This window comes from Pristis pectinata, chromosome 4 (assembly GCF_009764475.1).
Source record: "Pristis pectinata isolate sPriPec2 chromosome 4, sPriPec2.1.pri, whole genome shotgun sequence".
Taxonomy (NCBI): domain Eukaryota; kingdom Metazoa; phylum Chordata; class Chondrichthyes; order Rhinopristiformes; family Pristidae; genus Pristis; species Pristis pectinata.
Genome location: NC_067408.1, coordinates 787,098 through 802,043, shown reverse-complemented (window position 1 = coordinate 802,043; position 14,946 = coordinate 787,098).

Sequence of the window (14,946 nt, the reverse complement as noted above, 5' to 3'; positions counted from 1 at the left end):
TGCAGCTACTCTGGTACATCCATGTGTTGTGGAGCTCAGTCCCACCGAGCTGTGTCCTGGGAAAGGTCTCCATCAGCTGGGGGGTTCACCCACCATCTGAAACCACCCTCTGCCTGCCCACACCTCTCCACGTCCTGGTTCACCTCTCAACAAAACCATCATTGTCCCATAAGAGGCAGACTCCAGCACCTAGTGAGTATCTAACGTTGGGAGCTCTGACCCTTCCCAGCCCACAAGCTCCACTGTTACACCAGCTGGCAGCTCTCTGGTACAGGTCGCCCTCACCCACAGGCCCTTCGGCCCACTGAGTCCAAGTCGACCATCACCCACCCACCCACACTGATCCCACCCTGTCCCAGACCAACTCTCCCACCCACCCACACCCTGGGGCAACTAACAGCGACCGATCATCCCACTGACCCACACGTCTCTGGGATGCGGGAGGGAACCGGAGCACCCGGGGAAAGCCCATGGGGTCGCAGAGAGAGCATGCAAACTCTGCACAGACAGCGCAGGAGGTCGGGATCGAACCCGGGTCTCTGGGGCTGGGAGGTAGCCCCTGACGACACTGCTGGAGACTTCCTCCCCGCTCTGTGTCAACAGGATCCCTCCTCACCCCCAAATCAACCAGGGTTCCGCTCCTGCATAAACCCTGACACTGAGAGTTCACTGCCCCACGTGGCTGCTGTTATCACCCACACCTGGCCAGTGTCCCTGCCTGGACAGTGTCCCAACCCACCAGCATCCCAACCCAGCCAGTTTCCCCACCCCGCCAGTGTCCCCATCCAGCCAGTGTCTCTGCCTGGCCAGTGCCCCCACCTGACGGTGTTCCTGCCCTGCCAGTGCCCCACCCTGCCAGAGCCCCCACCTGCCAGTGACACCACCACTGGTGCCTGTTTCCAGGCTGATTCCAGTCTGCGTGTCCCTTCCCATGAGAAGTTCCCTACGACCCTGTCGCCAGCTGTGATGAATGTGTGCCATTCGTTCAGTCCACACGCGGTGCCAGGAGTTTAACGTGTCACAGCCGTGGAGAACGGTTTGAACACGGGCATCTTGTTTATCCTCTCTGTGACCACGTGGTACACGGGCACACGCGTCGCAGCTGTGTGAAAAACAGATTATTTAATGAAGGAGTTAATGAATACAGAACCGTTCATGGATGAAATGGTTCGCCGATGGGGAAAGGATGGTTCCCAGAGCTGTGCGTTCACTGCAGTTCCACACACTTCTTAAATTTTGGGAGAGTCTGTACACCGTCACCCCCTCCACCGCCTGTACACCATCACCCCCTCCACCGCCTGTACACCGTCACCCCCTCCAACAGTCCGTGCACCGTCACCCCCTCCAACGGTCACCGTCACCCCCTCCAACAGTCACCATCCCAAATTCAAACCTCTCTCAGTGAAAACATTCTTCTTCAGATCCCCGTGAAACCTCTCACCCCTGCCCTCTGAAAAGTTCAGTTGTTGGTCAGACAGTATCTCTCCATAATGAAGCCACACCGATGATCTCTGACTGACCTCTGCCTTTGCAAGTGGAGATTAATCCCATCCCTCAGAATTTTTTCCAGAAATTTCCTTTCTGATGTCAGACTCAGAGCCCTGTAATTATCTGCCTTATCTCTGGTGCTGCTCGAACAGAGGAACCACATTCTCTGTCCTCCAGTCACCTGGTACCTCACTTGTGGCCAGGGAAGATTTAGAAACCTCTGTCAGTGCCCCAGCAATCTCCTCACCTGCCTCCCACAGCAGCCTGGGACACATCTCATCCTCCCCGGGACACAATTCATCCTATCCTGGGACACACCTCGTCCTGTCCTGGGACACACCTCGTCCTCCCCTGGGACACACCTCGTCCTATCCCGGGACACACCTCGTCCTCCCCCGGGACACACCTTGTCCTCCCCCGGGACACACCTCATCCTATCCTGGGACACACCTCGTCCTCCCCCGGGATACATCTCATCCTATCCTGGGACACACCTCGTCCTATCCTGGGACACACCTCGTCCTACCCTGGGACACATCTTGTCCTACCCTGGGATACACCTCGTCCTATCCCGGGACACACCTCATCCTATCCCGGGACACACCTCGTCCTCCCCTGGGACACACCTCGTCCTCCCCCGGGATACATCTCATCCTATCCTGGGACACACCTCGTCCTATCCTGGGACACACCTCGTCATCCCCCGGGATACATCTCGTCCTATCCTGGGACACACCTCGTCCTCCCCTGGGACACACCTCGTCCTATCCTGGGACACATCTCGTCCTCACCTGGGACACATCTCGTCCTATCCTGGGACACACCTCGTCCTATCCTGGGACACACTTTGTTCTACCCTGGGACACATCTTGTCCTACCCTGGGATACACCTCGTCCTATCCCGGGACACACCTCATCCTATCCCGGGACACACCTCGTCCTCCCCTGGGACACATCTCGTCCTCCCCTGGCACACATCTCGTCCTATCCTGCGCATCTACCCATCTGGCTGCTTGCTATGATATCTCATACTTTTCCATTGGTAACTTGTTTGGGAATTTCACCTCATCCCTGAATTCTCCAACTGGGATCTGCCACGGCAAACCTTCCTCTGGAACCCAAGCCATTCCAAAACACACCCGATACAATCACAGTACCAGCAAAGGAGGCCACTCCTGAGCTGGCCTTTTGTAACAGTCTCCAATCAGTCCGCCTCCCCTCCTGCTCCCCTTCCCGCTCTCCCACAACCTAGGCACAGTCTCACCCTCAAACGTCTCTCCAGTCCCTTTTGGAAGCTCCCAGTGAGCCCACTCCCACTGTCCCTTCACTACAACCTGCCATGGGAAGCATTCCCCCTCTCCCCTCTGCCTCCTTTGCCGATTCCCTTCGGTCTGTGTCCTCTGGGCACCCACCATCCTGTAACCAGGGACGGTTTCCCCTGAGTCCCCCGTCAGACCCCTTGTAGTGATGCCAGTGTTAAAGTAGCTGGACTATATTTGTGGAATGTCACAGCTCCGGTACGGTTCCTGAAACATAAATGTACATAAATGACCTGGGTGAGTATGTTGATGGGTGGGTGAGGAAGTTTGCAGATGATACCAAGATTGGTGGAGTTGTGAATAGTGTAGAAGACTGGCAATGGATAAAGTGTGATATAGATCAGCTGCAGATGTGGGCAGAGAAATGGCAGATGGAGTTTAACCTGGATAACTGTGAGGTGTTGCACCTTGGTAGGACTAATGTCAAGAGGCAGTACACTCTTAAGGGCAAGACCCTTAACAGTGTTGAAGAGCAGAGAGACCTTGGGGTGCAAGTCCATGACTCATTGAAAGTGGCTACACAGGTAGACAGGGTGGTTAAGAGGCTTATGGAATGCTTGCTTTCATTAAACGGGGTATTGAGTACAGGAGCCAAGAAGTTATGATGCATCTCTATGGTTAGGCCGCATTTAGAGTATTGCGTGCAGTTCTGGTCACCTCACTATAGGAAGGATGTCGAGGCTTTAGAGAGGGTGCAGAGGAGGTTTACTAGGATGCTGCCTGGATTAGAGGGCATGTGCTATCAGGAGAGGCTGGACAAACTTGGGCTCTTTTCTCTGGAGCGGCAGAGGCTGAGGGGTGATCTGTTGGAGGTGTATAAAATTATGAGGGGCATAGATAGGGTGGACAAGCAAAGTCTTTTTCCCATTATTGAGTGATCCAATACCAGAGGGCATGCATTGAAGGTGAGAGGGGGTAGGTTCAGAACAGACGTGAGGGGTATGTTTTTTACTCAGAGAGTGGTGGATGCCTGGAATGCGTTGCCTGATAGGGTGGTGGGGGCAAATTCATTGGGGGCTTTTAAGAGGAGCTTGGATGGGCACATGGATGAGAGGAAAATAGAGGGATATGGGCATTCTGTAGGTAGGAGGGATTAGCTATGTCAGCACAACATTGTGGGCTGAAGGGCCTGTTCTGTGCTGCACTGTTCTATGTTTTATGAAATGGATGTTCTTCCCGAGGCAATGACCAAGGTCTCACCGCCCACATTGTTCCCGGTTCTGGGATCTTGCTGAGCGGCTGTGAGGAGAACGGTGAGGTGCTGTGAACATTGGGAGAGCGATATCAGTGAGAGTTTCTGTACAAGAACAAATACATTTCTCCATTGTGGATTAGTTTGTATTAAGGTAGTATTCACAGTAATTGTGGTTAGGAGCAATAGTTCTGATTTAATCAGAACTTGAGTATAATTACTGAGTTCCTGAGAGGAAATATCACCAGCACGTTGATGTAGGGATGTGCCTTGGGTCGCTGGTTTGTTTGTTAAGTGCTTGTTTAATCAGTGAAACTGAATATTTGCTCAGGATTTACCACAGCTCCCCAGGTACCGTGAGTGACATCGAGTCAACCACAAAGAACCAGATGTTCGGCCCCTCTGTTGCTGGACAATGTTTCTGCTGCACACCAGCCTTACTCCCCTCCCCCTCCCCCTCCCCCTCCCAATTACAGAATTACCAGGGCTTTGAGTTAATAGTTACTGTCTGATTACTAAGGGCCCAAGTTATGAGGGACTAAAAACTTTTCCCCAATTTATAATTATTGCCTGATTATTCTGACACTGGATCATTAGTTGTGGTCTGATTACTGTGGTCCTGTTGTGACCTGGAGTTGTTGGAGATTGTCTGATTACACAGGCATTCAATACCAGCCCTGAGGTATTAGTTCCTGTCAGATTGTTAAGATACCAAGTGAGTAGCTATTCTCTGATTAGAGTGTCCCTGATTCATATTTATTGTCTGTTTACTAAGGCCCTGTTATTAGTTATTGTCTGTTAGGACACTGAATACTTTGACCGGTGTTGTGGCACACAACCCTTCCAACGATCATGGTGATACCTGCCCTCTCTCCACTCTCCCCCAAGGTCCTCAAACACTCTCCCGAGGTCCTTAAACACTCCCTCGATGACCTCAAAGTCTCCCCTGAGGTCCTCAAAAATCTTTCCCCGAGGTCCTCAAACACTCTCCCGAGGTCCTCAAACTCTCCCCAGAAGTCCTCAAACTGTCCTCCGAGGTCTTCAAATTCTCCCTGAAGTCCTCAAACACTCTCCAGAGGTCTACAAGTTCTCCCTGAGGTCCTCAAACTCTTCCCTGAGGTCCTCAAACTCTCCTGAGGTCCTCAAACTCTCCCCCGAGGTCCTCATACACTCTCCCAAGGTCCTCAAACTCTCCCTCGAGGTCCTCAATCTCTCCTCTAGTCTCAGCTTTGGCTCCCGTCCAGTCGTTTGGGCAGGAAGGGTTCGGGTGGGGTTTTAGTTTGACATCTGAGGAGGTCTCTGCTCCTGACAGACCCACTTATGTGGACCCCTACCCCCCACACTTTCTTCGGGTTTACTGTCAGGCCAGCACTTATTGCCCAGCCTCACGGCCCAGGACGGTGGGGGGGGGGGAGCCGCCTTCTCGAACCACTGCAGTCCTTTGGTGAAGGTGCTGCCACAGTGCAGGGGAGGGTGTTCTGGGATGTAGACCCAGTGACGGGGAAGGAACGGTGATACATTTCCAAGTCGAGGTGGTGTGTGACTGGGAGGGGAACCTGTGGGCGGTGGTGTTCCCCAGCACCTGCTGCCCCCGTCCTTCTCGGTGGGAGGGGGGTGGGTCTGGGAGGTGCTGTCAGAGAGTCCTGGGTGAGGAATTGTGGTGCATGGTGTGTGCCGGTGGTGGATGGAGGGAGGGGGTGTTGGGGGGGGGCGGATGGGGTGTCCATCCAGCAGCTGGTTTGTTCTGTGGGGTGTTGCTGGAGCCAGGAGGACAGGGTTCCTTCACACTCCTGATGTGTGCCTTGAGTCAGGAGGTGAGTCACGCACCACAGCATCCCCAGCCTCTGACCCGCTCCCCACCCTCCGGTAGTTCTTGTGGTTCAGAGCAGGTCTGTCATCAGCCTGAAGACCAAGGGTGGGGGGTGTCCCAGCAGGGCTGCTGTCGTGTGGTGATGTTGACTGGGTCTGGCACGGAAGGTACTGATGGACATGACAGTGGGAGCCTTCAGACTCTTCAGAGGCCAAGCCCAGGAATGGGACAGGGAGAGAGGGAGAAAGAACAGAGGCATGTCAGGTAATGGGGTGAGAGAACGCAATAGAGAGATCAGGAGAGAGAAAGATTGAGATAGTGATAGAGAAGTGATGGAGATATTGATATCACTGTTAAAGAGTAGTTAACTGTGGACCGAGAGATAAAGTGCTCAGAGAACTGAGCTGACTGTTCCATCCTCCTCTTCACCAACCTCCACAGTCAGTGGACCAACCTCCATCACTTCCACCCCAAGAGACCACAACAACCCCCTCCCCCCCTCAGCTTTCAGGAGAGACTGTTAGTCCATCTTCACCACCCACTCCCCCTTCTCCCGGCACCTTCCCTACACCGTCCTTTCACCTCTTCCCTTCCCACCAGGGCACCCCCTGGTTACACTGCGGACAGCCCAGTCAGCTCCAGGGGACAGATTGGTCAAACGGGGCTTCCCAATGATAGCTTCATGCCGTCACCTCCTTCATCACAGATCCTGATGTTGGGCCGATCAGGAATTGAGGGAAAAGCTGCAGATGCCAGAAGTCTGGAACGATGAAATGGAAAACGGTGGAATAACTCAGCAGGTCAGGCAGCATCTGCAGGGGAAGAAACTGTCAACAGTGAGGAGTGAACATTGCAGATGGTGGCTGGTTGTAACAGGAATGTCTGGGGTGGGGTGTGAACCAAAACTGTCAAAGCAACAGTTATTTAAATTAATGATAACTAGAGACAGGCAAAAAGGAACAAACCGAATCTGGGAGGAACAGTCTCGCTCTGGAGAGAGAGGTGGGGTCATTGAAATTGCTGGATTCACTCAGTCAGAAGATCAGGTGGTCTTCCTGGACCTTACGTTGGCCATCCGAGGAACAGTGTGCAGCTCACTGACAGAGGTCAGAGGGTGTGTGGGATAGAGAATTAAAGGGACACGAAGCTCGGAGTGACCCGCGCGGACTGAATGGAGGTGTCCTGCGAAGCAGCCGCCCAACCTAGCTTTGGTTTGGTCAGAGGCCGAGGGATCCAAGGAAGCTTGGCTGTGTGGATTAGGAATTGGCTTGCATGTAGAAAGCAGAGGGTTGTGGTGGAAGGAGTGCCCTTGGATTGGAGGGCAGTGACTAGTGGTGTCCCGCAGGGATCGGTTCTGGGACCTCTACTTTTTGTGATGTTTATAGATGACTTAGATGAGGGGGTGGAGGGCTGGGTTAGTAAGTTTGTGGACGACACTAAGATAGGCGGTGTTGTGGATAGTGTGGAGGGCTGTCGGAGCTTACAGAGGGATATTGATAGGATGCAGAGCTGGGCTGACAAGTGGCAGATGGAGTTCAATCCGGAGAAGTGTGAGGGGGTACACTTTGGAAGGACAAACTCCAGGGCAGAGTACAGGGTAAACGGCAAGGTACTTGGCAGTGTGGAGGAGCAGAGGGATCTGGGGGTTCATATTCATAGTTCGTTGAAAGTTGCCTCACAGGTGGAAAGAGCAGTTAAGAAGGCCAATGGGATGTTGGCTTTCATAAGTCGCGGGATTGAGTTTAAGAGCTGCGAGGTTATGATGCAGCTTTACAAAACTCTAGTTAAGCCACATTTAGAGTACTGTGTTCAGTTCTGGTCGCCTCATTATAGGAAGGATGTGGAGGCATTGGAGAGGGTGCAGAGGAGATTTACCAGGATGCTGCCTGGATTGGAGAGTATTGAATATGAGGAGAGGCTTAAGGTGCTAGGGCTTTATTCACTGGAAAGGAGGAGGATGAGAGGAGACATGATAGAGGTATATAAAATATTGAGAGGAATAGATAGAGTAGACAGTCAGCGCCTCCTTCCCAGGGCACCAATGCTCAAGACGAGAGGTCATGGCTTTAAGGTTATGGGTGGGAGGTTCAGGGGAGATGTCAGAGGGAGGTTTTTCACCCAGAGAGTGGTTGGTGCATGGAATGCACTGCCTGGGGTGGTGGTGGAGGCTGATACATTGAACAGGTTCAAGAGCTTGTTGGATAGGCATATGGAGGAATGTGAGATAGATGGATATGCGGGAGGAAGGGGTTAGGTAGTGTGAGGGTGGTCTGATGGACGGCACGACACGGTGGGCCGAAGGGCCTGTTTTGTGCTGTATGGTTCTATGGTTCTATGGTTTCACCAGTACTGAGCACCAAATGCAGGAGATCACCTGGGGCCGGCCTGAACTTCCAGACAAGCCCACTTCACTTGTCCATCCCTCTCCCACGCTGGCCTGTCCTGTTCCAATGATGCCCAACATCAGCAGGAGAAACCTTGTCTTCACCTGATCACATTGCAGTCCCCAGGACCCTATATTGAACGTAGAACAGTACAACAGGAACAGGACCTTCGGCCCACCATGTCTGTGCTGACACAGCGCCAGCAACCTGGGTTCAATTCCCGCCGCTGTCTGTAAGGAGTTTGTACGTTTTCCCTGTGACTGCGTGGGTTTCCTCCGGGTGCTCCGGTTTCCTCCCTCATTCTAAAGACATACGGGTTAGAGGGTTAACGTGGGTGGAAGTGGGCGGTGTGGACTTGTTGGGCCAGAAGGGCCTGTTATCCTGATGTATAAATAAAGTTTAAAAATGTAACCTAAATCCTTTCTGCCTGCACACAGTCCATATCCTCAATTCTCTGCACATTCGTGTGTCTATCTGCCTCCACCATTACCCCCAGCAGCCTGTTCCAGGCACACACCACTCTCTGTGTAAAAAACTTGCCCCGCACATCTCCTTTAAACTTTCCCCCTCTCACCTTAAATGCGTGCCCTCTAGTGTTTGACATTTCCACTCTGGGAAAAGGACTCTGACCGCCTACTCTATCTGTGCTCTCATAATCTTATAAACCTCTATCAGGTCTCCCCTCAGCCTCCGACGCTCCAGAGAAAACAAACCTTGGGTTGTCCAACCTCTCCTCATAGCTCACACCTTTTAGTCCAGGCAGCGTCCTGGTGAACCTCTCCTGCACCCTCTCCAAAGCCCCCCACATCCTTCCTGTAACGGGGCGACCAGAACTGCACACAGTACTCCAAGTGCAGCCTGACAAAGTTTTATGCAGCTGCAATGTGACTTCCCGACTCTAATACTCAACGCCCTGACCGATGAAGGTAAGCGCGCTGTACGCCTTCTTTACTACCCTGTCTACTTGCGTGGCCACTTTCTGGGAGCAATGGACTTGGACCCCGACATCCCTCTGTCCAGTTAGGCGTCAGCAATTCCAGATCAACAGCTTTGCTTTTCCTCCCCACAGATGTTGCCGAATATTTCAGTTTTAATTTGTTCTTTGTTTTTTCTCTGCTTTCTCCAGCTGCCATCATTTAAAGTAATTGTTGCTGTGACAACTGCACCCTATCACACATGTTCCCTGTTCTCTCCACCCTCCCCTCTCTATGACCTACACACTGCCTTTCCCCTTCATCCACCCCTGACTGGTCCCTAATCCTGTTCCTTCAGGTTCTCATCCTCACCAGACACTCTGTTCCCCGGCAGGTTTGCTCTATCTTTTTCTTTGAAGAGAGACGCAAAGTATTTGTTTAATTTCCCTCTTATTCCTGTCGGTCTGTGAGGGGCCCACAGTTACGCTCGCCAGTCCTTGTTGCTTGTTACGTCTCTGTTGTAGCTCTCGTACTCCTGTTCATGCCATCGACAGTTTACTCCCATATTCTATCGTGCCTTCCTTTGTCAATGTCCTAGTCCTTTGGCACATTCTAAAATGACTGCTGAAGTTCATAGAATCAGACAGAAACAGGCCCTTTCGACCCAACGTCTAAGGTGCTCGTGGTGCTGATCTACGCTAGTTCCTGCAGTAGACCCTCTACATCTTTCCTATCCAAGGACCTTTTTAAACGCTGTAATTGTACCTGCCTCCACCACCTCCTCTGGCAGCTCGTTCCACACACCCACCACCCTCTGTGTGAAGATCCCCTTTAAGGCTTTCCCCTCTCACATTAAACCTGTGCCCCCTTGTTATAGACTCCCTGACCTGGGAAGAAGACTCCATCTACCCTATCTTAATTTTATAACCTCCTATCAGGTCACCCCTCAGTTGCAGTGGGAAAAATCCCAGCCTCTCCGACCTCTCCTTATAACCACAGCCCTCCATTCCAGGCAACATCCTGGTGAGGCTCTCCCGCACCCTCCCTACTGATACCACGTCCTGTAGAAGCACGGTGACATGTGCGGGCTGCCCCCAGCACTTTCTCAGTAGCGCAAAAAGACGCATTTCACTGCGTGTTTCCATGTATGTGTGATGGATAAATAAATAAATAAAGAGTGTGGTGATCAGAGGTGTGCCGCGTGCAGGCACGGTGTAACCATGGCTTTGTACAGCTCCCCTTTTCGGCAACATTATCATCCTTTTCCTTTGATTTATCACTGTCTGAATTTATGGGTCAACTCCTGTTAAGTTTCTGTGTTGTAAAGGATACTTTTCTTGGCAAATTGTTAAGAGCTGGACGTTGCCTGTCCACAGTCAGACCTTTAAATGTTGTTTCTCAATCAAACACAGCCAACTCCCTCCTCGGACCTTCATGCTTCCCTACGGTTAGACTTGGACCTGGTTTTGGATTGAGCCACATCTCTTCAAACTCGTAAAATTCCATTGTGTTATGGTCTCTATTCCCCGAAGTGGGAAGTTGGACAAGCACAGGATTTGGAATGGAGGGAGAGGGGATGGAAGTGCCGGGCCGAATGGCCTTCTCTGTGTGGTAAAGCCAACCTCACTGGGGTTTCTTCCAGCAGATCAGCAATGGGTCAAGGAAGGTCTCCAACTTGCTGACTGGTCCTTGGGCCAGGGCTGCCCCGGACAACCTTTCCACCTCGGTGGTGACCAGAGGCACCAGTTTGCACAAGGTTTCCCGAATAACCTGAGGGTTAGTGAACAGCTTGCTCCTGGGATGTTCTGTGTTCTTGGCCGCTGTGATCCTGCAGAGATGACAAAACGATTGTGACTTGAGAGGTGTACAAGATGATAAGAGGCATAGATCGAGTGGACAGTCAGGGACTTTTTCCCAGGGCGACAATGGCTAACGTGAGGGGGCATAATTTTAAGGTGATTGGAGGAAGGTATAAGGGGGATGTCAGGGGTAAGTTTTTTACACAGAGACTGGTGGGTGCATGGAACACACTGCCGGCAGAGGTTGTGGGGGGCAGATACATTAGGGACGTTTAAGAGACTCTTAGATAGACACATGAATGATAGAGAAATGGAGGGCTATGTGGGAGGGAAGGGTTAGACAGATCTTAGAGTAGGATAAAATGTCGGCACAACATCGTGGGCCGAAGGGCCTGTTCTACGTTCTATGTTCCATGTTCCATGTTCTATGTTCTATGTTCTATGAAGCACACGTGGAAGCCATGATTCCAACTGGCTTGCTGTATGTGAGACAGTGTGTCTGAACTCAGTGATGTGATTATATTGGCTTTCATGACAGCTTCCTATAAAGAAATGCAAATTACGAAGGGAAACAAGTGTGTGTGTGATCTCTAGCTGGCTGGGAGGATGCCTGAAGTCTGCTAATGCCAGTTGAACAGGATTCATGAGGCCACAGATTGCTGGGGGCAGGAATTCACAACGAGGCCTGGAATTATGGAACGCACCGCAGAGGAGGCGGCCATTTGGCCCATCATAGTCTTACTGGCTCTTTACTCAATGCATCTTAACCCCACAACAGGAACTGCAAGGGTTAAACCAGCTCCTGGTTGTGGCTGTGTCCGTGCCTGTACTGCTGTCCAGTGTAAGACCACAGTAACCAGAGTCCAGCTGCTGACCTGCCCAAAACACAGAGCTTCACAAGTGTTTGAATCTGGAAGGAACTTGACGTTGGGAAGTATTTTCACAGTAACACGACTATGGGTCACACAGACACATGCTGAACAATATGCTAACACGAACGAAAATGTAGTTTTAATCGCTATTCACAGGACGTCCAGTTGAAGAAACCCTGAGTGATCTCTCAGTGCCATCTGGTGAAGCCTCAACGTGAACACATCCCGCTGGGGAGCTCAGAGCGAAAGGCTGTCAGATCCAATCACACTCAGACGACAGCTCTCCGCTGACAAGGAGCAGCTGGCTATTAGCTGGCAATAAAATCATTTAGCAGGAAGTTTAGAACACCGCAGTGGATCTAATCACGTGCATTGCCCTCAGTAATGAGCTCAATCCATAATTCCCAGTGGGAAGTGATATCAGGAGAGGCTGCAGATGATGCCCATTCCCAGCTTGAGAAGGGGGGGTGGGAACAGACTCCACCAACTAACTGAAGGCCATTCAGCCCATCCCCTGGGGGAGGGGTGCTGCAACTTTCCCTGTGGCTGGCGTCCTCTCCCACTCTGCTGACTGGGAGTTTACTCCAGGAAGAATTTTCCAATGCCACTTTCAGTCGGTTTGACGGTTTCCCATCAGCCCAGCCCCGGTGTTGGTAGTGGTGTGAATCAATCTTCATTAACCCTCGACAGTCCCACCACACAGTCCCTCCCCAGCATCACATCCTGCAATTCCCTCCTGGGTACCAAGAGGCTGGGGGCTGCCCTGCTCTGGCCACTGCTGGAGCTGGGATCAGTGTCACAATATTGCTGGGATCAGTGTCATAATAGTACTTGAGCTGGCAGTGTCCTGACCACACTGTGCAGTTTGGTTGTTGCCTGAATTCGCTCACAACCTGTTATTTGACATTGTGACAGATGCTGCTGATGGTCCACACTGCCTTGTAGATGGCCACGTCTGTGCTGTCGACCCCTCCCTCTAATACACCACACGACCAGACAGAAGGTGTCCTTGGCCGGGACCTTGTCTGTGAGGTGGTCACAGTCCCACCACGGCCCAGTGTGTCTGCTGCAGGGAGACCGATGATGACGGGCTCAGTCGGTTTATCCGGGGGATGGTAGATCTGGCCCTCGGGAGTCAGGCAGCTCAGTCTGACCCACTCCATGGTGGACATTGAAGTCCCCACTCAGGGGACTCTCTGTGCCCTTGTGTGTTCAATGTGGGGCTGCTGCTGATTTGCCAACTGAGGGGTGGGGGGGAGCGGAGGGGTAGATCAGGTGATCAGGTGGAGGTTTGACCAGATGTCAGGGGGTCTAGGGTCAGTGTTGGGGATTCCCGGGGTTTCCACCCCCCCCCCCCCCCCCCCCCCACCACCGTATCACTGAGCCCCTCCCTCTGGTGGGTCTGACCTGCCTCTGGGACAGGACATGAGAATGTGCCCAGGAATGTTGGGAGGAGTCAGGAGTCTGTGAGGTCTGATTCTGTCAGAGCACAATGTGGGCCATCTGTGGGCAGCTCTCCCTGCCTAGACCCCGATCCCAGAAGTCTGTGAAGAGAGTCGACAGTCTGACCGGGCTGGGAGTGACTCTGCTGTGTCTGGATCCAGCTCCTGGTCGGATCAGGCAGTTTTATTCTGTCACTGCAGGTGTGACGAACCTCTGCGGCTGGTTAGGCAGGTAACAGCTGACCAGTATTCTGCAGGTGTGGAGCTACATAGAGGCAAAGCAGGGGTGGTGAAGTCCCCACTGAAGCACTGTTTTGTGGCTTCAAGCTCATTGTCATGAACATCGGTTTTTTATTCCAGTTTTATTAATTACATTTGGTGTTGGTATTGGTTTATTATTGTCACTTGTACCGAGGTACAGTGAAAAACTTGTCTTATAAACCGATCGTACAGGTCAATTCATTACACAGTGCAGTTACATTGAGTCAGTACAGAGTGCATTGATATAGTACGGGTAAAAACAATAACAGTACAGAGTAAAGTGTCACAGCTACAGAGAAAGTGCAGTGCAATAAGGTGCAAGGTCACAACAAGGTAGATCGTGAGGTCAGAGTCCTTCTCATTGTTTAAGGGAACCGTTCAATAGTCTTATCACAGTGAGGTAGAAGCTGTCCTTAAGTCTGGTGGTACGTGCCCTCAGGCTCCTGTATCTTCTACCCGATGGAAGAGGAGAGAAGAGAGAATGTCCTGGGTGGGTGGGGTCTTTGATCATGCTGGCTGCTTCACCAAGACAACGAGAGGTAAAGACAGAGTCCAAGGAGGGGAGGCTGGTGTCCGTGATGTGCTGGGCTGTGTCCACAACTCTCTGCAGTTTCTTGCGGTCCTGGGCAGAGCAGTTGCCGTACCAAGCCGTGATACATCCAGATAGGATGCTTTCTATGGTGCATTGGTAGAAGTTGGTGAGAGTCAAAGGGGACAAACCAAATTTCTTTAGCGTCCTGAGGAAGTAGAGGCACTGGTGAGCTTTCTTGTCCGTGGCATCTACGTGATTTGACCAGGACGGGCTGTTGGTGATTTTCACTCCTAGGAACGAAGCTCTCAACCCTCTCGACCTCAGCACCATTGATGTAGACAGGTGCATGTACACGGCCCCCTTTCCTGAAGTCAATGACCAGCTCTTTTGTTTGGTTGACATTAAGGGAAAGGTTGTTGTCATGACGCCATTCCACTAAGCTCTCTATCTCCTTCCTGTACTCCGACTCATCGCTGTTAGAGATACGGCCTACAACGGTGGTATCATCTGCAAACTTGTAGATGGAGTTAGAGCAGAATCTGGCCACACAGTCGTGTGTGTATAGGGAGTAGAGTAGAGGGCTGAGGACGCAGCCTTGTGGGACACCAGTGTTGAGAATAATCGTGCTGGAGGAATTGCCGCCTATCCTCACTGATTGCGGTCTGTTTGTTAGAAAGTCAAGGATCCAGTTACAGAGGGAGGTGTTGAGTCCTAGGTGTCAGAGTTTGGTGACAAGCTTGCTTGGGATTATTGTATTGAAGGCAGAGCTGTAGTCAATAAACAATAGTCTAACGTAGGTGTCTTTACTGTCCAGATGCTCCAGAGCTGAGTGTAGGACCAGGGAGATGGAATCCGCTGTGGACCTGTTTCGGCAATAGGTGAATTGCAATGGGTCCAGGTTGTCTGGGAGGCTGGAGTTGATGCGTGCCATGA